This window comes from Orcinus orca, chromosome 2 (genome assembly GCF_937001465.1).
Source record: "Orcinus orca chromosome 2, mOrcOrc1.1, whole genome shotgun sequence".
Classification (NCBI taxonomy): domain Eukaryota; kingdom Metazoa; phylum Chordata; class Mammalia; order Artiodactyla; family Delphinidae; genus Orcinus; species Orcinus orca.
The window spans coordinates 164771167-164790419 of NC_064560.1; the positions used below are offsets into that span (position 1 = coordinate 164771167).

At 49.3% G+C, this 19253-nt stretch overlaps 1 protein-coding gene across 3 annotated transcripts in view; it reads left to right on the forward strand.

Moving 5' to 3' along the window:
* Window positions 1-14031: 14031 nt before the first annotated feature.
* PLEKHG3 (pleckstrin homology and RhoGEF domain containing G3) overlaps window positions 14032-19253 on the forward strand; it is a 42703-nt gene continuing 37481 nt past the window's right edge. Inside the window, exon 1 of one of the 3 annotated variants that reach the window (XM_033424691.2) lies at window positions 14032-14278. The gene's annotated coding sequence lies outside the window, so the exon portion shown is untranslated. Of the gene's footprint in view, window positions 14279-14954; window positions 14978-18610; window positions 18634-19253 lie in introns of those variants that run through there. The other 2 variants (XM_049706368.1, XM_049706367.1) reach the window with 2 other exon arrangements.

A 19253-nucleotide genomic window follows, 5' to 3' on the forward strand; every position in this document is an offset into this window, starting at 1 on the left:
CAAAGTTGGGCAACAAATTCCTTGGTGGTAGGGTGATGCCCATCTAAAAGCAGAGAAGTGTAAAGCCAGCTGTCTCTGGAAAGGAAGACCAGAGTAGGGCAGGGAAGTGTCACTATTCCCTATAACCCCCATTATACCACATTAAAATGATGCACAGGTTTTACTTCACAAAACTTACAAGAAATTCTTTCTCAATTTTCCAACTTTTCTGTAAAGGGCATGAATGATGATGATAATGAATGATAAGAGAATATAGGAAAAGCTTAATTAATTAATAATTGTAAATTTTTGATTGTGGTAGAAACACATGACAAAACCTACCATCTTAACCATTTTTAAGTTTACAGCTCAATAGTGTTAATTATATTCACATTGTTGTGCAATAGACCTCTAGAACACTTTCCTCTTGTGAAACTGAAACTCTATACCTATTGTACAACAGCTCCTCATTTCCCCTCCCCCCAACCCCCAGCAACCACCATTTTTTCTGTTTTTATGAACTTGACTACTTCAGATATCTCATATAAGTGAAATCATACAATATTTGTCTTATTTCACTTAGCATAATGTCCTCAAATTTCATCCATGCTGTAATATGTGACGGGGTTTCCCTCCTTTTTAAGGCTGAATAATATTCCATTGTATGTATGTATCACATTTTCTTCATCTATCATCTGTGGATGAACCCTTGAGTTGCTTCCACCTTTTAGATATTGCAGACAATGCTGCAATGAACATGGATGGATGTGTGAGCTCGATTTATTTCTAAAAGAGGATACCCCAACTAGATGCAGAAACTATGGTCAGAGAAGACCCATAAATTGTTTAAGTCCCTCTTGGACTAGAGCAAGCCCAGGGCATGCACTCTTGGGTTCCTGCCTTCACTCTCCTGACAGCTAAGGAGTTGGTCAAAGCTCGACTTCTTGAGATGCTCTATAAGCTAGAGGAAGCATGAATGGCATGAAAGGTACGTGGAAAGGAGCCAAGTTGGCATCAGCCTGGCACATAGTCCTGTTTGCCACCCATCCATCTCTACAGTACTTCTCACTGTTGGTGTTCTCCCAGCCCCACCCATATCTACCCAGTGCCCTAGTCTGTCTTCTGGTGCCTGTGAGCAGCTGTGATCTGAGTTCAATGCAAAAGCATTTGATTAATTATCTTACTTTCCCACAAGCTCACTTTTTTTCTTTGAGTCTTAGGCCTGTGTCTTGATGTAAATTTGCAGGGCTGGTTGAGGGCTCTCCTGGGTTATTATCAGGACTCATTCACCTAGTCCCTTGACCGTCCTGGGAGAGCAGATCCCTTTCTGGGCTGGAGGCTGTGGGTGAAGCCATGTCACTAGTGCTGGCTAGCTTGGATGGTTTCCCACTGTGTTAGGTGACAGATTGTTCTTGGACAGGAAATTATTTAAGTTCAGCTTTTTCTCTGATGATCTGGGAGGCACTCAGTCAACACGTGTGGAACTGAAATCCCGCAGGGACCTGGCCATTCATGGACACGTGAGCTGGGGTCCTCGGCAGGGCATGAGATACTTCCTACAGTGGGAGAAGTGTGTGGGGTGTGGGGTACGGGGGCTCCAAAATCATGGGGTGGAGGCAGGGAGTTCCCTATGGGGCTACTGGGAGGCGTGGAAGTAATTTCCTTCCTCAGTGGACTGTGGTGTTGGGGCCACCTGGTAGCCTCAGATGACCTTTTGTGAGGTCCTTTTCCGAAGCCGTGGCTCTCAGACAGGGAGGCTGGGTGACAGTTGCAAGAGTTCAGGCAGCTGATGTCTGTGTCTAGGAAAGAAGTTGACACAAGGGGTCTTCCCTGTTTCCCATTCCACACCATCTGCTTTTCCCGACGTAGATCGTTGATTGGGATGTTCTGTTCCAATTTATCCTGCCTCTTCTCTTCCAAGCCCTGGAGGTGGGTGAAGGAAGGATGTTCTCTAAGGCTTCTGGTCTAATACGTAGCCTCTAGCCACATGTGGCTATTGAAATTCAAATTCATTTCAATTAAATAAAATTAAAAATTCAGTTCCTCAGTTGCATTAGCCACATTGCCAGTGGCTATCGTGAGGGACACTCCAGACATAAAACGTTTCCATCATCACAGACAGCTCTGTTGACAGGCTGCACTAAGCCTCCTCTCTTTTCTCCTCTCTGATTCTGATCTGGAGTGATTGAAAGCTGCTGCTTCCTTAAGCTGGGGCCCCCAGAGAATGTTGCCTATTGAGAATTTAAAAGCAGAGAATGGGCAGCATGGAAATGCCCTCAGTCCCCCACTCAGTATTGAGTCCAAGGCAGCCTTGGGCTCTGAAATCTTGCTCTTCCTGAGTGTGGCACCTACAGTCCTGAAAGCTGCCACCCAAACCCTTTAAGTGAGTTCTGGCCTGCAGCAGGGATTCTGTTCTACTCGCCACCAAATCCTTTTCATGAATTTTCCAGGGTATGAGGGTGCTCCTGACTAACCTGGTCTTCTGATCCAGATCTCTTTCCTAAAACACCACACCTCCTTGGGTGTTTATCCAGTTACTAACCCTGCTGCAGTGTCCTCTGATAGATAGCTGTTGTCTGTAGGTGAGCTCTCCTGGCAATTAACCATTTGTCTCCCTGTGAAAAGAGTCTGGCCATTAGGGTTGGAAGGAAGTGGGGGCATGTGTCTTTCTGGGAAGTAATAGGGGATGAGGTTTTTCCAGAATAATGCAACACAGCATTGCCTTCTTCCCCATATCTGTCCAAGGTTGTCCTTTTTGCCTTTCAGATCCACCCCTCAGCACCACATGTTCCCCACATGACAGCCAGGTTTGGGACTCCATCAGTGAACCTCTTCTACCTGCTTTGTCAGGGACCCTGACAAGAGGCCAAGAAGAGGCCTAGGAGGGAATACTTCCTCTCTTTCCACTGGGGTTGATAAGCTCAGAGAATATGGATCTAGAGTTGCTAGCAGCCAGCTTTCCTGCCTCCCAATGAGAGCCAACCTGTGAAGTGGATACCAGTAGAGTAGGAAAAGGGAGAGACAACAGAGCCCTGCAATATTATTAGAGCCAACTGTGCCTCGATATTTTGCAAACTAATGTACTTCCATACCTGGACTTTCCAGTTATAAGAGACAACTAAAGCTGAAGACAACATAACAGACAATTTTCTACTGGAGTTAGCTTGTGTTGAGTCTCTGTCACTTGCAACCAAAAAAAAAAAAACCACCTACCTAATACAGAGTCATTAGGTCCAAATATTTGGGAGGAGGAAGCATCTGCATCTGCTGGAAGACCAAGGTCAGGTCCTTGCCATGACACCTGCGAGGAATGACAAGACTGAAATAACAAATGAACCAGAGGTGGGTCACACATACACCAGGGTCACACACAGACCAATCTTGACCATAGGCTTTGCTTCCCAGCACTGTCTTCTGCCCTTGATATTTCCTTTCCTCTTCAGCTTCCCACAGTCCTCCTTATCTCTGAAGACCTTATTAGAGCCCACGTCTTCTAAGAAGCCTTCCCTGACCACCTCAGCCTCTACCCTCTGGCTTCTAGTATTAATTGTCATTATCAAAGAACCGTGAACCGTCTTATACTAATGTCTGCTTTCATTGTCTAGAATAGTACTTTAAAGATTTTACTGTTATATGTTTACAGTTGGTCATTCTCTCTCACCTGGTCAAAGTCAGAGATGGGTCTGATGCTTTTGTGTCCCTGACAGGATCCAGCATAAGGCCTGGCACATAATTGCACCTCAGTGAATATTTGTGGATTAGAAACTTGTGGATACAATTGTGAGAGCCACAAGAGTCCAGCCTGTATGCAGCTCTCCTCAGTGGGAAATAAACTCCACTTGTGTCCAGGATGACAGTGGGTTACATTCCTCCAGCAAAGCTAGAGTGAGTGGGGTTAAAAGAAAAGGAGGAACAGAGGAAGAGAATGGAGAAGAGGTGAGAATGTAGATCTTTGCTGATGGCTGAGACCTTCCAGGGAAATTCTCCTAGGTCCCCTGGGAGAGTGGAGAAGAGAAATGTCCCTGTGCCTCAGATTCCTCTGAACTTCCTGGGGGAGGAGTGTGGGTGTGGGGTGGGAAAAGGCTCAGGTCGGAATCAGCTCCTCTTTGGAAATGTCTTCAGAGATGGGGCAGGAGCCACGTGGGAGAAACCAGTGTTTTCACTCCATAGTCATTCCTCATTCTGGATCTATTTTAATGCAGCTGGAGATTATATTTTCCACCAGACCTAGGTCCAAATGGCATTTGACTATATCCCAAACATCCTACCCCAACCTTTAAAGCCTGGGATTTTTCAACACTGAAGCTAATATAATAATTTAAAGGTCTTTTGAGTGATGAGAAGATCTTTAACGTAAGCATATATCCTCATTCTTTGAAAGCTAACACTATTTGAATATATGCATTCTGAGTCATTCCTAAAAAGGGAGGGAATCTCTTTCCTCCCTTCAGGTGTGATAATAGTCACATCTGAGAGCATAGAAAATACTGCACAGTTAGGCCTTCAACTGTTCTCTAATTGTTTTCTGGCTCTTCCTCTTTTTGTTTTTTTTTTTTTTTTTTTTTGAGGTACACGGGCCTCTCACTGTCGTGGCCTCTCCCGTTGTGGAGCACAGGCTCTGGACGCGCAGGCTCAGCGGCCATGGCTCACGGGCCCAGCCGCTCCACGGCATGTGGGATCCTCCCGGACCGGGGCACGAACCCGTGTCCCCTGCATCGGCAGGCAGACTCTCAACCACTGCGCCACCAGGGAAGCCCTCTTCCTCTTTTTGATTTGGTTATACATTTCCCTCCTGGGCCAATACTATATCTTATTCTAAGTGTACATCTCCCAGTAACCAGGACACCGAATAAGTGACTATTGGATGGATGGATAGATGAGTGGATACTCAGTAAATACCTACCTACACAAACAAATAAACAACAACAAAATCTGTATTAGTCAGGGTTCTCCACACAAACAGAACCAATAGGATGGAGATGGATATGTACATGAAAAGATTTAATATAAGGTGTTGGCTTATGCGATTATGGCTGAGAAATCCCATGATCTGCCATCTCCAAGCTGGAGACCCAGGAAAGCTGGTGGTGTGGTTGGAAGGCCTGAGAGCCAGAGCACCAGTGCTGTAGGTTCCAGTCCAAGTCTGAAGGCCTAAGACCCAGGAGTGCCGAGGACAAGAGAAGATCAATGTCCTAGGTCAGCAGTCAGGCAGAGAGAGAATTCAAACTTCCTTCACCTTTTTGTTCTATGCAGGCCCCACATTGGGGAGGGCAATACACTTTACTCAGTCCACCAGTTCAGATGCTAATCTCTTCTGGAAATATCCTCACAGATAACCAAAAACAACATTTAACCAGATGTCTGGGCATCCTGTGATCTAGTCAAGTTGACACATAAAATTAACTCTCACAAACCCAAACCTTTACCAAGCATTTATTATATCCCAGGCACATGCTAAGTACTTTACTGATATTATCTCATTCTTAGAGATATATATGTGCGAGAATTTCCTAGAGGAGAAAATACTTATATTAGGTGACTTCTAGGGTCTCTTCCAGTTGTAAGATTCTTTGACATGATGTGGCATTAGGGAAGGTAGGATATTGAGGTGTGGGGCTTGGGAACCTAACATCTAGAAGCAGAAATAAAAATAACATTATTAGTTACCCCTTGCTGTAGACTAGGAACTGTGCTACGTACCTTACAGATATTTTCTCACTTATTCCTGAGTAACACCCTATGAGATAGGAACTACTACTCACTCTATTTTCAGATGAGGAAAATAAGGCACAGAGAGGTTACATGGCTCGCCTAAGAAGCAGAGTTAGCATTCAGGTCTGTGACCCCAAAGTCAGTTGCTCTTAACCATCCTGCTTCCAGAGGGACTGTAAAGCCCTCATTCTTGGTCTGGATGTCTGGGAAGGTACACTTCCCTGGGGCCACAGGGATGCAGGTGAGCCGGGGGAAGGAGAGCACTGTAGTAGGACCTGTGAGATTTAGCGAGGAGGGGTGGCATGCAGGACAGCTGGGGCTGAGGAAAGTTCTGGAATCAATTCTGCAGGAGTCACTGAGCCCAGCAGGAAGGAGACGAACTCTCCACTCCCTTCAGCAGCACTTGGTAAAATTCAGTTTTCCTCCCTCTGTCTCTCTCCGGGGCAGACAGGACAGGATGTTCTGGAGTTTTAGCAGCGGGACCATTCCTTGGGAACAGGCAGCAGAGCTATGATTAGGGCTTAAAAGTCTGTGGTTGCCAGGCAAAGGCCCTGCCTCACCTTTTATAGCCGGCTAGCTTGAGACGTCACGTCACAAGTATTTAGAGACTTTTTGCCTCACCCCCCGCCCCCCCCTTTATGACCCTGAATGCATTCCTCCTTTTCCTCCCATCGTTCAATTTTCCAGCCCCTGGAACAAGTCTGTAACTCACTTATGAGTCTAGAGGCTTTCTGGTGAATTGTAAGGCAATTCATACCGCTTTGGTTGGGCTAAACAGGGTGGGGGCATTTCTTTCTTTTTTTCTTTTTAATTTTATAAATTTATTTATTTATTTATTTATGTCTGTGTTCGGTGTTCGTTGTTGCACACAGGCTTTCTCTAGTTGCGGCGAGCAGGGGCTACTCTTCGTTGTGGTGCGCGGGCTTCTCATTGCTGTGGCTTCTCCTGTTGTGGAGGACCGGCTCTAGGTGCGCGGGCTTCAGTAGTTGTGGAGCACGGGCTTAGTTGCTCCGCGGCATGTGACGTCTTCCCAGACCAGGGCTCAAACCCGTGTCCCCTGCATTGGCAGGCAGATTCTTAATCACTGTGCCACCAGGGAAGTCTGCCTTTCTTATCTTGGGTTTAATTTGCTTAAGTTGCTTCCACCTTCTCTGCTTGGGTCTAGTGACTCCTTGGGAGCTGGGGTGGTGTATTTGGTAGCCTGATGGTGGTTAAGAGGATGAGTTTAGGACAGAGGGGCCTGGGAATATGTCCTAGGTCTGCCATTAAGGACCACATGACCTGGGACCTGGGACTTGACCTCTCTGAGCCTCAATGTTCTCATCTGTAAAATGGGAAAGAACTATTACCTGCCTCAAAGGGTTGTTGGGCAATCCTCAAAGGATGGTTGACTACACCTGGCATTATGTTATTCCCATAACAACCACAGGCTGAGGACACCCACAGGCCTGAGATAAGAGTATTTGGATCATAGAATCAGGAGTTATGAAGCCAGGTTTCTCTCCCTGGACAAGCTTGGAGGTGAAGGGAAAAGAGAGCTTGTTGTAGCTGAATGATCCAGTATGGGGTTCCTTAAGATGGTAGAATCCAAGATTTTCAGGATTGGAAAAAACCCTGGAAATCCTTTAAGACTGATAGGAAGGCAGTTATATAGCAGGAAAGTAAAAAAGAGAGCAAGCAAGTCTGACCTCCGCAAAGCACTGCTTATGAAGGGATCTGAGATTCTGATGGGAGTGCCTGGCAGCCAATAATAGGATAGGACCAAGTGGGGTCTGGGAGCCTGGTCACTGCTCAGGTGGAGAAACAAAGTTATTCCATCCACCCTTGGGTCGATTCTTCATTGCCTCTGGAGGAGATGCCGGTGGTTTAGGAAACTAGGTGGACCTGGTCCCATTTGTCCTAATCTGGTTATAAATAACCCATGTTTCCTGTATGGTCTGGCACAGAAACCAGAGGAAGGGTATGCAGATCTGGGCTCCACTGTTGCCTTGGCACAGCTGCTCTGTCCTCTTTGGATAAGACGGAGAAGCCGGGGAACCCATAAAGGCCCTGTCTAGGAGGAAAACATCAACAACCAAAATTACAGTCAGGAAGAACTGCCTCCATCTGCAGGTAACTGGGCAATGACCTCCTAATCAAGCTCTTATTGATTTGCTTTCTGAAAGTTACAGTATAGTACTTGGTGGGTGCGCCCCGCCCTGCTTGTCACCAAGGTGTTGAAGATTAAGCATTTCACATGGAATCAAGGTGGAACTCTTTCATCTGATTAAATATAATAGCCTGATTTATTCCAACATCATGAAGTCTTAAAAGCCATACCCTTTTATCTTTGGAGCACAGGGAGGGATTGCAGGGTTTTTATCTTGAGTCCTGTGTTTCAGGGGAGGAAGAGGAAGCACCGGGAGGGGAAAAGACACAAAGCAGAATTCAGACCAATGTTTTTTAAAGTGTGGTCAATGGATCTCTCTTGCATCTGACTCACTTGCTTGTTAAAAAAATGCAGATTCCTTGGGTCTGTTTCTGAGTCGGAAACTTTCCAGGTGATTTTTATGAACACCCAGGTCTGAAAAATCTCAGGTAGAAGTGGCAAGTCTTCTAGGACATTAACCACATGGATAAATGGAAGTACTCAGACAACTCAAAACACCATCTCAGCTAATAGTTTCTTAACCCACCTCAGAAAATCTTTCACTTTAACATTAGACTGGGTAAAGCTTGACTTCCATGTTTACACTTCATTCACCCACAGGTAGTGATGTGATGCAAATAGAAAAACTTCTGGGCTTTGGGACAGAGAAGGAATAGCATGTCTGTGTATAAATCACCCCTAGTTCATCAAAGGCTGATGTCTTAGTTCCAGCTCTCAGGTCTCAGGTGTTGTAAATGCTGACTTACAGCTCCTTTATCTACTGATAACAAAGGTGAACATAAGTGATCTCCAGAAACGGTTCACGTGCACTCCAGGGTTCTTGAAACACCACAGGTGATTGGCAAATGTTTCTCTTGCAGACTCAAACTCAAATAAACAGCTCATTCCCTTCGAGAGCTCCCCACAGCAGTGGTTACGAGCCTGAATGTAGTAAGGCGGGGACAAGCCTTCCTCTCCCTTGCCCCATACTTTCTTCCCCTTTCCGATGTCAGATTTTTCTGACACTTAAGGAGTCCAGACTGAGGGAAAGAAGTTATTGATAAAGAACTTCAGGAAGCAACTCCCATCCCCCCACTGCCCCTTGCCCAGGACACTGCCCTTTCAGAGTTAGTTACAGACTCTCCATTCTACTCATTTCAGGAAGCCTGGGGGCCACATGGCTTTGAATCACTGTCTTGTAAGGCACAGTGAACTTCATTCAGTGGGCTCTGGGGAAATGCTGAGTTGGGTCCTGCCCGCCGAAGATTCTGGTAGGATTCTGATAGGTTTTGATTATAGGGAGCCTGGGTAACTCTGGAACATGTATTAATGGCACATGTAAAAAAGAATTAACAAATTAAGTGAGATATATTTCATATACCACATAATTCACCCATTTAAAGTATACAATTCAATGATTCTTAGTATATTAAATATTTTTAGTATTTATTTATTTTAATGGAAATGCATTTCATTTATTTATTTATTTTATTTTACTTTTGGCTGCGTTGGGTCTTCATTTCTGTGCAAGGGCTTTCTCTAGTTGCGGCAAGCGGGGGCCACTCTTCATCGCGGTGTGCGGGCCTCTCACTATTGCGGCCTCTCTTGTTGCGGAGCACAGGCTCCAGACGTGCAGGCTCAGTAGTTGTGGCTCACGGGCCCAGCTGCTCCGCGGCATGTGGGATCCTCCCAGACCAGGGCTCGAACCCGTGTCCCCTGCACTGGCAGGCAGACTCTCAACCACTGCGCCACCAGGGAAGCCCCCATTCATTTTTATGACTGAATAATGTTCCATTGTATGGATATACATTTCGTTTATCCATTCATCAGTTGATGGACATTTGGGTTGTTTCTACCTTTTGGATATTATGAATAATGCTGCTATGAACATTTGTGCACAAGGTTTTGTGTGGACAGATGTCTTCATTCCTCTTGGGTATATACCTAAGGAGTAGAATTGTTGGGTCATATGGTAACTCCAAGTTTAACCTTTTGAGGAACTGCCAGACTGTTTTCCAAAGTGGCTGCGCCATTTTACATTCACAAACAGTGTATAAGAATTCTAATTTCTCCACATCTTCCTTAACACTTATTATTATGTGCTTTTGATTTTAGCTATCCTAAAATGTATGAAGTGGTATTTCACTGTTTTTCTGATTTGCATTTCCATGATGGCCAATGACATTATCTTTTCACGTGCTTATTGGCCATTTGTATATCTTCTTTGGAGAAATGTCTGTTTAGGTCCTTTGCCCATTCTACAATTGGGGCTATTTGCCTTTTTATTATTGAGTTGTAGGAATTCTTTACATATTCTAGATGCAGTCTTTTATCAGATATATGATTGCAAAATCTTTCTCCCATCCTTTGCAGTTTTTCACTTTCTTGATGTCCTTTGAGGCATAACAATTTTATGTTTTGCTGATGTCCAATTTATCTGTTTTGTTGTTGTTGTGGCTTGTGACTCACACTTTGGGAAGTGTTGCTAAAATGCACCGTGGGGCTTCCCTGGTGGCGCAGTGGTTGAGAGTCCGCCTGCCGATGCAGGGGACACGGGTTCGTGCCCCGGTCCGGGAAGATCCCACATGTCGCGGAGCGGCTGGGCCCGTGAGCCATGGCCGCTGAGCCTGCGCGTCCGGAGCCTGTGCTCCGCAACGGGAGAGGCCACAACAGTGAGAGGCCCGCGTACCGCAAAAAAAAAATAAATAAAAAAATAAAAGAAAATAAAATGCACCTTGAAACTCTGGAAGCTTTGAGACCTCTAAGTTTGGCGGTGGTTTACAGGTGGACTTTGAGGTTGCCTTTGACAGGGATTTCCTCCAAGTTTGGGATTTCATTCCCCACCCAGCCAGCTAGCTCTTGCTCCTTCTCTGGGCTGGAAGCACAGAGCCCCAGGGGACCTTCACCGTGTTTACATTCCCCTCCCTCTCCTGAGGTCTACCACAATAGAGCAGCTGAGATGACAGTTTGGAAATGTCCTTTATTGTGAAAACTCAATGGCCTTTGTCTCTGGGATTTGAAATTTTCACGCAAATGTTGGCAGCCAAGAGTTCGGAAGGAGGAGGGGAAGGGCCGGGAGAAGAAACCCTGCCATTGATTTCCATAGTGAGTCATTTCAGCTCTGTGTTGTCTTGGTTTTCTCACCCATAAAATGGGGGAAAATATGTCCATCTCCCCAACTCAGTGGGGGTACTTTGAAGATGAGTTAGAATACTTTTGAGATCTTGGATTAAAGGCATCACTGAGGCACAAGGTGTTATTATAATAATAAATGACTTAATAGAAGAGAGGGTGAGGCTGCTAAAGCAAAGGGCGGAAGGAGAGGCTCTGCACTGTGGAGTGGCTTCGGTCTAGAGCTCCTGGGCCCAGACAGAGTTTTATTCTTAGGAGTGAGATTGTGTAATTTCTCACAAACTGTTTGGGTTATTTCATTTGAGTTCAGCATTGCTCTGCTGAGTACATCCTATATGACTTCTGCCACCAGGAAAGATTACACTCTTTTTAGGAAATAAGATATACATTAAAACAAGTAGAAACAGAGCAAGATATTATAATCAAGCCGTGAACTGAATAACAAGTGTCAAAAAGAAAGCAGAATAGATAATGGTGAAGAGAAGCATCCCCCTATTATGAATCTGAGATCTACCATACACTAGCTGTGTGACTTTGCCTCGTTTTCTTCTTCTGTGACTGCAGTTGTTCATATAAAGGACTTGGAATAACGGCCAGCACGTAGTAAGCCCTCAAATGTTGGGCCTATCTGGGATCTTGTCAGGCTCGGCTTTTTCTGGTTATGTGATCTTGGCCAAGTGGCTAGATCCTTCTTATCCTCAGTTATCCCATCTGTAAAATGGGGATAAGGATACTTACTAGTGAAACGGAGCAAGACCCTGTGGGGCCCTCCTGGGTACAAATCCTTTCTGTGTTCTCCATTTCTTGTTTGCAGGAAATAGGCTTCATGCAGCGTCCTGGATCTTCCTTGAGTTCCAAAGGGCAGATTGAAAGAGCTGCTGATCAGGGAAGGGAGTGCAGAAACACAGGAGGAGCACTCAAGACACAATAGTGCAGCCATGGGGCAGGGTCCGGTTTCCAACTCAAGGAACACACATAACAATATTTCTGAGTTCTTCTGCAGGAACTAAGGCCCCCATCCAGGTGGAGGATGGTAACTTCAGGCTGAGCACAAGATTCCTGGAACACTGCCCTGTTACTTCATCACCAACCAATCAGAAGAAAGTCTGCACACAGTGGAAGGTAAGAAAGAATCTGACCCCCTCCCCTGATGATTCTCCTTTTAAAAACTTTCCTGGGCGAGCAGAATCTCTAGCGTTGGTTTTTGGGCAGGAGCGTGCCATCTCCCCAGGTTGCCAGCCTCTTGAATAAAGCAACATTTCTTTTCCAACCAACACTTGTCTCTGGAGTATTGGCTTTCCAGCGGCAAGCAGATGAACCTGATTTCCGTTAACACTAGCTCACAAGGCGGAGGTGAGGATGGAGGGAGACAATGTTTGTAAATAGCATAGCAGGAGCCCTACAAATGCTAAGCATTCACTAAATTAGTTATTATCACCGTCAGTAACGTGATTACCTGCCCTGGCTGAGGGGTGCTGCTCACCGATGGCTTAGTTAAATCAGAGGCCTTCTTTGGAAGCTGGAATTTGAGATGGGCAGGAAGGGATTGATAGGATTCGGGTGATCAGAGAAGAAAGCAGGATTAAAGAACGGCAGAAGCCTGAGGCTGAACTGTCTCTGGAAGGCAGGAGGAGCCTGGGGCTTCTCACTTTCCGCACCCCCCAGTCCGGAGCCTGGCGGGCTGTATCTGGCAGAGCCCGTGGCTGCTGTTTACCTCCGACCCCCTCCACCCCGCACCCGCCTTCGCAATCTCTTTCACCTTCGCAGTCGGCGAGGGCAGTGCTCTGCTAGGTTGGAGGAGGCTCTCCCTCCCTGAGGAATGTGCGACCCTCCCTCTCTGAGGAATGTGCGTCTAGCTTCCCGGGCCGATCCGGCCCAGCGCCTACCACTTTCCCCCGCCGCGGGTAGCCAGGGGAGCCCCGCTGTCTTCACCCCACCCTCCGCCAGGATCCAGTTTCAAAGTCACCTGAAAGCCATTTCCTTCCGCGCACGCCCCTCCCCTCCCTGTAAATCACCTAGGGCTTGCATTTGCCTGGAGTAACTTTTTTTCTTTTCCTTTTTGGCTTTTTTTTTTTTTTTTGCTTATTTTGTTTTTTAACGTGAATATTAGGCGTTTACTAGACACACTTACCTCTACTGGATGTCAAGTATACCCAGCGGTTCTGATGTCAGTGTCCCATCCCTCCTCCCATCCTGGGCTTCTCTTCCCCTGTCCTGTGCTGGGACAGCATCTTTTTTTCAGTACATTTATTGATGAATTACTTCGGGTGTTAAAGTTTATGCTCTTGCTCAAAACGCAGCCGATCCTTATTGAGTGTCCCTGTCGCGTCCTCAGCCCCTCACTTTCCAGGTGTGCACCTTTCGATGCCCACGTGATTACAGACATAAAAACAGGAGACAGGTTCTCTTCGTTTTACCAAAATGGGTCCTTTATTTACACGGGTTTCTGCCTTTTGCTTCTCCCACCTAACAGTCTCGTGGTAGACTCCCTCCAAGTTATCGGCTTCTTCATCTCTTTCTTGTCAGCTTCTCGGAGGTTTGGATTTATATCTGTAAAGAGTCACGGGAACCGAATTTCGGTGAGGAATTCAAGACGTGAGTTTCTGGCTCAGAAAAGCCGAGGTGACCTGCTCTGGTAGGATCAGGACTCCCAAGTCCGATCCCAACTAAGGACTCACTTGGAAGCCCCCTTTCCTGTCCGTACAAAGGGGGCTGTTTTGGCCGTCCGGTGACCTCTTGGGAGGCAGTGATATCAGGTCTGTGACACCACTGTGTGTTCCCCCCCACCCCCACCCCGTGCGTCTTTGTGTCTTAGCGCATCTAGGTGGCTCGGGGGCGGCTAGCGTTCGGCCGGGAGGACACCGCCGGGGCCGCGCGCTCGCCCCACCCGCGGGCGTTAATCATTAGCGGCGCGCAAGCCCCCCTCCCGCCGCCGCAGCCTTTACCCCGGGTTCCAGCTCGCAGCGCCGCGAGGTTGCCCCCGTCCCCCGCCAAGCCGCCAATCGCGGGATTCCAGTCGCTGGCCCGAGTCTCCACCCACTGGAAAAATTCCTGGTCCGCCCTCCCTGTCCCCTCCCGCGGCTGCTGCCGCTCTGCTCGGCCCCGACTTCCTGCCGGGCGCTGGAAGGCGCGCGCGGGCTGGGGTCCCCGGGGGCCGCGCTAGCAGCTGGCCGCGCCCCGGCCGCCAAGGGGCTGGCCGTGGGCGGGAGCGGCCGGCAGCATCGGCCCCTTCCCGGAGCGACATTCAAACTCGCGCCCGCGTTGCGGCGGCACCTGGGTGGCTTCGCGCGCCGTGCGTTCTGGATCCAGCCGGGCGGCCGCTGCTCGGTGAGTGTTCGTCGGTTCTCCCCGCGTCCTCTGCGGGCGCAGCGGGCCGAGCGGCAGTGCCCGGAGTGGTTTTGAAGCTCTCGCCCTCCCGGGCACACGCCCCAGCCCCCTGCGGGGTGAGGACTCGGCGCGGCAGAGAGGGGCCCGGGGCCGCGTGGGCTCCTCCCAGGGCGACCCTCCAGGCCGAGGGCTGGAGCGCGGGAGGCTCGTGCAAGGAGACATTTTTCTGTCCTTTAGCCCCCACCCCGGAAACGAAAGGAGCGAATGCGCCCCGTGACTCCCAAGAGGCGCAGTTTGAAACCCGGGAAGCCCTCGAGGCGGCGCCCACCGGCGCCCACTGCGCGCTCTTTTGCCCGAGGGCTGGTCCTTGCCTCGGACTGTGGGCCCGGGAGGGGTGGACTCTTCTGGGGAAGGACCCGAGCCTCTGGTCCCGGGAGCCCAAAGGCGCCAGCAGCCTGTTCCGGGTTGGTGTCACACAGTACTCGCTCTGGGAATCTCACGCGTCCTGGAGGGATTAGAGTGGGTGCCAGCAGTGGGGTGTCGGGGAGCCGAAAGCACAGAAGCCACTGCCTGCCACTGCCTCCCTCGACCTCACCCACTCCCGAAACCGGTTTGGTTGATTTTCTCCTTATTCGCAGCCCTTTGGTTTGGAACGCTGGGAGGAGGCGTGCAAACTCGAAAATTTCAAGACGCTTTTAGGTAGCTACTTTTACTCTTTGGAGCTGCTTTTTAAAACAAAAGAAAGAACAGAGTGGGAAATGTAATGGTGGGAGGCTGGAGGGGTGTGGCCTGGGGTGGGGCGGTGTTATAGCGGCCACTGTAAGAGTTTCACCCTCGGAAGTCACTTGCCTGTCTCCTGTTCTGGGGCCCCCAGGAGGCGATCCGGATTGCATCGTCCGACAGGGGGTTCCCAGAGTCTCCTCAGCCCTGCCTCTGCACGCAGCTCAGTCACACCAACCTTGCTCAAAGAAATAATGAGGGAGAGTAAGGACAGCCCCGAGGGCTCCCCACTGAGCACATTGCCGGCCTCCCTTAAGGCAAGTGCCTTTCTAGCCTTGCCTTTGCTGGACTGGGAATGGAATCCTGAGTGACGTAGCTGGGAATGACTTCACCCTAACCATTTCCAGCAGAAAACCTAGGGAGTAAGAACCCAAAAAAGGTGTACCCCTTCCCTCTGTTGTTCACCCTCTTCCCTGTGGGCCTGGGATGCCTCATCTCATCTCCTGCTGTTAATACTCCTCTGTCTCTGCTGCCTGCACTCCCTTCCCAGAAGGCTGGGCAACCCCTTAGATCCCTGGATGTCTTGCTCTGGGGATGGGACAGGGAGCCTGCGTGGGGTAAACCAAGTCCTAGAAGCAGAGGAAGTGGTTTGCTTAGGAGCTGCCTTGGGCTTTTCTACTGCGTTTTATTAGAAGTGGCACACTGGGGAGAGTGGGAAGAGCACTGGCATGGGAGCCCAGCACAGGATTTTGCCTCCGCTTTAGTCCTGGCTCTACTGTATATGGCATCAGATTTCTAGAGTCATCTGGGCTGGAAGGCACCTCCCATGTGCCTAGGCCATTTACACATGCAGGCAGCAGAGCCCAGAGATGTGACGTGACTGGAGCCTGGCTCCTGTTGGCCAAACAGGGACCAGAACTCAGGTTTCCTCGTGGTCTAATCCATGCTTTTCCCAATGTGACCTGAGCAAGTCACATACTTTTTTCTGACTCAGTTTCCACATGAGTAGAGTTGGGGACTTGCCTGCTTTTCTTCACAGAGGCTGTGGTAAAGATCAAAGGAAGCCACATACGTGGAAAGTGCTGCATAAACTCCTATACAAAATGAAGGGCTCACTGTGGCTAGGAGGGGCCCTCAAGAGCTTTACAATTTACTGGATACGTCCCATGTGTGCCACAAGGAGACGGTAGATACCAGGAGCCAATGGTGGATGTTTACACCCCTGGCCTGTAATAGCTCCAAGGTAAACATTTGCCTTACCAAATCCACAGCTCTCCCAGGATCACTGTGTTTACCCTGGAGGTGGCCAAAGGCCATGGCCTGAGGGATGGCCAGGGCAGGAGGGGAAAAGGAGCTGTGTTCCAGATGTATGGCTTGCCCCTTCACCTCCACTCTCCTCTCAGAACCTTGTGAAGGCTCTGGTTCCAAGTCTGGGGGTTGCTACAAGCCCAGGCTGAGCACTGACTTTGGAGGGTTAATCGGGAGACCAACTAGCTATTCCCTGTTGTGTTGAGGGGACTCTGGGCATTGGGAGGGTGCTGCCTTTGCAGCTGCACTGAAGGCTGTCTTCAGCTCCTCATTTGCCCCCCTCTCCCCATCCCAGGCTGCCACTCTGGCCCAGGCTGCTGCTCAGTCCTGCCTCTCTGGCCAGCTGCATGTCCATAGGCCTTTGTTTCAGGGTTGCAAGCCCGCCCGCCCCAGCAGAAGCCCTCAGGTTGGGGCCCTGGCAGCTGGAAATCACTCCTGCCAGCAGGAAGGCTTTACTGGAGTCCACAGGGGACCTGGCAGACCTTCATTTCCTCTTGTAGGTCCCAGCTGGAGCCCCCACCTTGCCCCTGGCCAGATGCTCTCACCATCTTTTCTCATCTTTCCTCCCCTGAATGGATGGATCATGCTCTTTCTCTTCCTGCACTCACACTTCTTAGTTCTATTTTAAAGGATTCATTCATTCATTCAACAGTTTTTTTGGCATCTACTATATATGAATGCTGGACGCAGAGGACACAGCAATGAACAAAATATATGACAGTCATTGACTTCATGGAGCTGGCTTCTGGTGAGGGGAAGCTGTCAATAAGCAAGACAGATAGTGGAAAGCAAGTTAATGATAAGCAGAGCAACATGATAGGGAGGGTGGATGTGAATTGTCATGGAGGGGGTGAGATGGCATTTTAGATGGGGTGGCCTGGGGCGCATCCCGAGGAAGGGCTATTTGATAATACCTGAAGGGGGAGTTTGCCTTCATCTCTGGTTTCCCTTCCTTTTCTTTTCTTTCTTTTTTTTTTTTTTTGCGGTACGCGGGCCTCTCACTGTTGTGGCCTCTCCCGTTGCGGAGCACAGGCTCCGGACGCACAGGCTCAGTGGCCATGGCTCACGGGCCCAGCCGCTCGGCGGCATGTGGGATCTTCCCGGACCGGGGCACGAACCCATGTCCCCTGCATCGGTAGGTGGACTCTCAACCACTGCGCCACCAGGGAAGGCCCTCTGGTTTCCTTTTCTTGGAACCCAGTTCAAGCAACTCACTGCAGGGCTTGACAGCTTACTAGCCCTGCGGTGCTAAATCCTTTGAGCCTGTGTTTCTCACCAGTAAAATGGAGTTAGTCATCATACCTACCACATAGGGCTTTGTGAGACTGAACAATGAGCTAACGTGTGTTAAAGGCTTAGCAGAGCCTATAGAGGTCATCAGTAAGTGATAGTCTTTTATTTTGTTATTTCTCCCACCAAATTCTGCAGGGGTAGCCCAAGATATTTAATGCCATTCCTAAATGAAAAGCTTTCCGTTTGAAGAATTAGGCAAGTGGGGAATTAGAGGCAGGTGAAAATCGAAACCCTAGTTAGTGCAGACTTTCTAGTTGGTGGGGCTTTTCAGCCATATCCTAGATGCTCAGGGGTTGAGGATGTGGGCCTCCCAGGTGTGTGTGCTGCTTCCCCTGCTGACAGGGTGAACTGGGGGCAGCCCTGATTCTTCTCCCTTGCTCTGGAATTCCCCTTGCTTCCAAGCAGCCCTGGTGAATCACACCTTCGTTCCTGGCTTCTCTGTCTCACAGCTGGGAAGACTATCTGCCCCTCCCCCAACGTCCTGTAGATAAATGACGTTCAGAGAGGGAGAGAAAGGGATGGTGAGAACGAGGGAGGGGCAGGGGAAAGCTGGGCAGATGGGTGGAGCTGTTTTAGGAGAGCCTGCAGAGGTGCAAGAGGATTCTGATGAAGGCCTAGAGGCAGCCCCAGAAAAAGTTTCAAGAAGTGTCCACCATGGACCAGAATTTTGTGTCCACCATGGACCGGAGTAACAGAATGGACAGGCACCATAAGTGCTCAGAGTCCGGCTGGACTCTGCTCAGCTCTGCACTGCTTCCACCCAGGCATTCTGAGGCGTCTCTTCCCCTCTCTGCTGGAACCGGGCCCTTAAAGGGAGGGACCTGATCTCAAAGCCTGCGGTCAAAAGCTGCGGTGAGCGGTTTCCTGGGGGCCTGGCCCTGGCTCAGGAAGCAGGGGTGGGTGGTGGAGGGCGGGTCCTGGGGGAGTGGTCATCAGCCAGACCACTCCCTCTAAGAGCCCTGTCACCATCCAGCGGGAGCTGGACAGCCGAGCGGGCCCTGTGGTGAAGGAGCTTCCCGGTGCCTGGAAACCAGGTAAAGCTAGATATAATATGGCTTCAGAGGAAGTGGTTGGGAAGGTCCAAACAGCCTCAGGCATTTTTATGATGTTGGGTGACCTCAAGTCAGAGGGGAATGAAAACTGGGTAGGGTCAACGAACCTGTGGTCAGAAGGAGGAGGTACATCCAGAGATGCCGGCATCCCTCTGGGTGCTGGCTGTCTGGGATAAAGGCTGGCTTTGTCAACAGGGTCTCTGCTCTGTTCTTATTTTGATTAGCAGCTCTCTGAAGGCAGGGACTCTGAGTCATCTTTGTTCCCACATTGCATGGAGAACAGTGTAAAGTGTAATCAACAGGGCATGATGGGCTTGTGCTGGGGTCCCACCCTGAGGGCAGTCTGGGCTCGGTGATCTCATCTGCTCCAGTTTTTGTTCCATGGAGTTAGAGGAAGAAGTCAGTGGTGGGGGTCAAGCCTAGCCCTTGGTGGGCTGTTGCCATCTGGGAATGCCACAAGGGAGAATGGGGCTTTTTAAAGTTCTCTTGCTGGCCTTTGGGGAGGGAGGCCTCCTGGCTTAAGCTCAAGGAGTGAATTTTTAAGGACTCTCAAATTCTGTTTCGTGCTGAGCAGACTCTGGGCCAACCACAGGACCTGAATG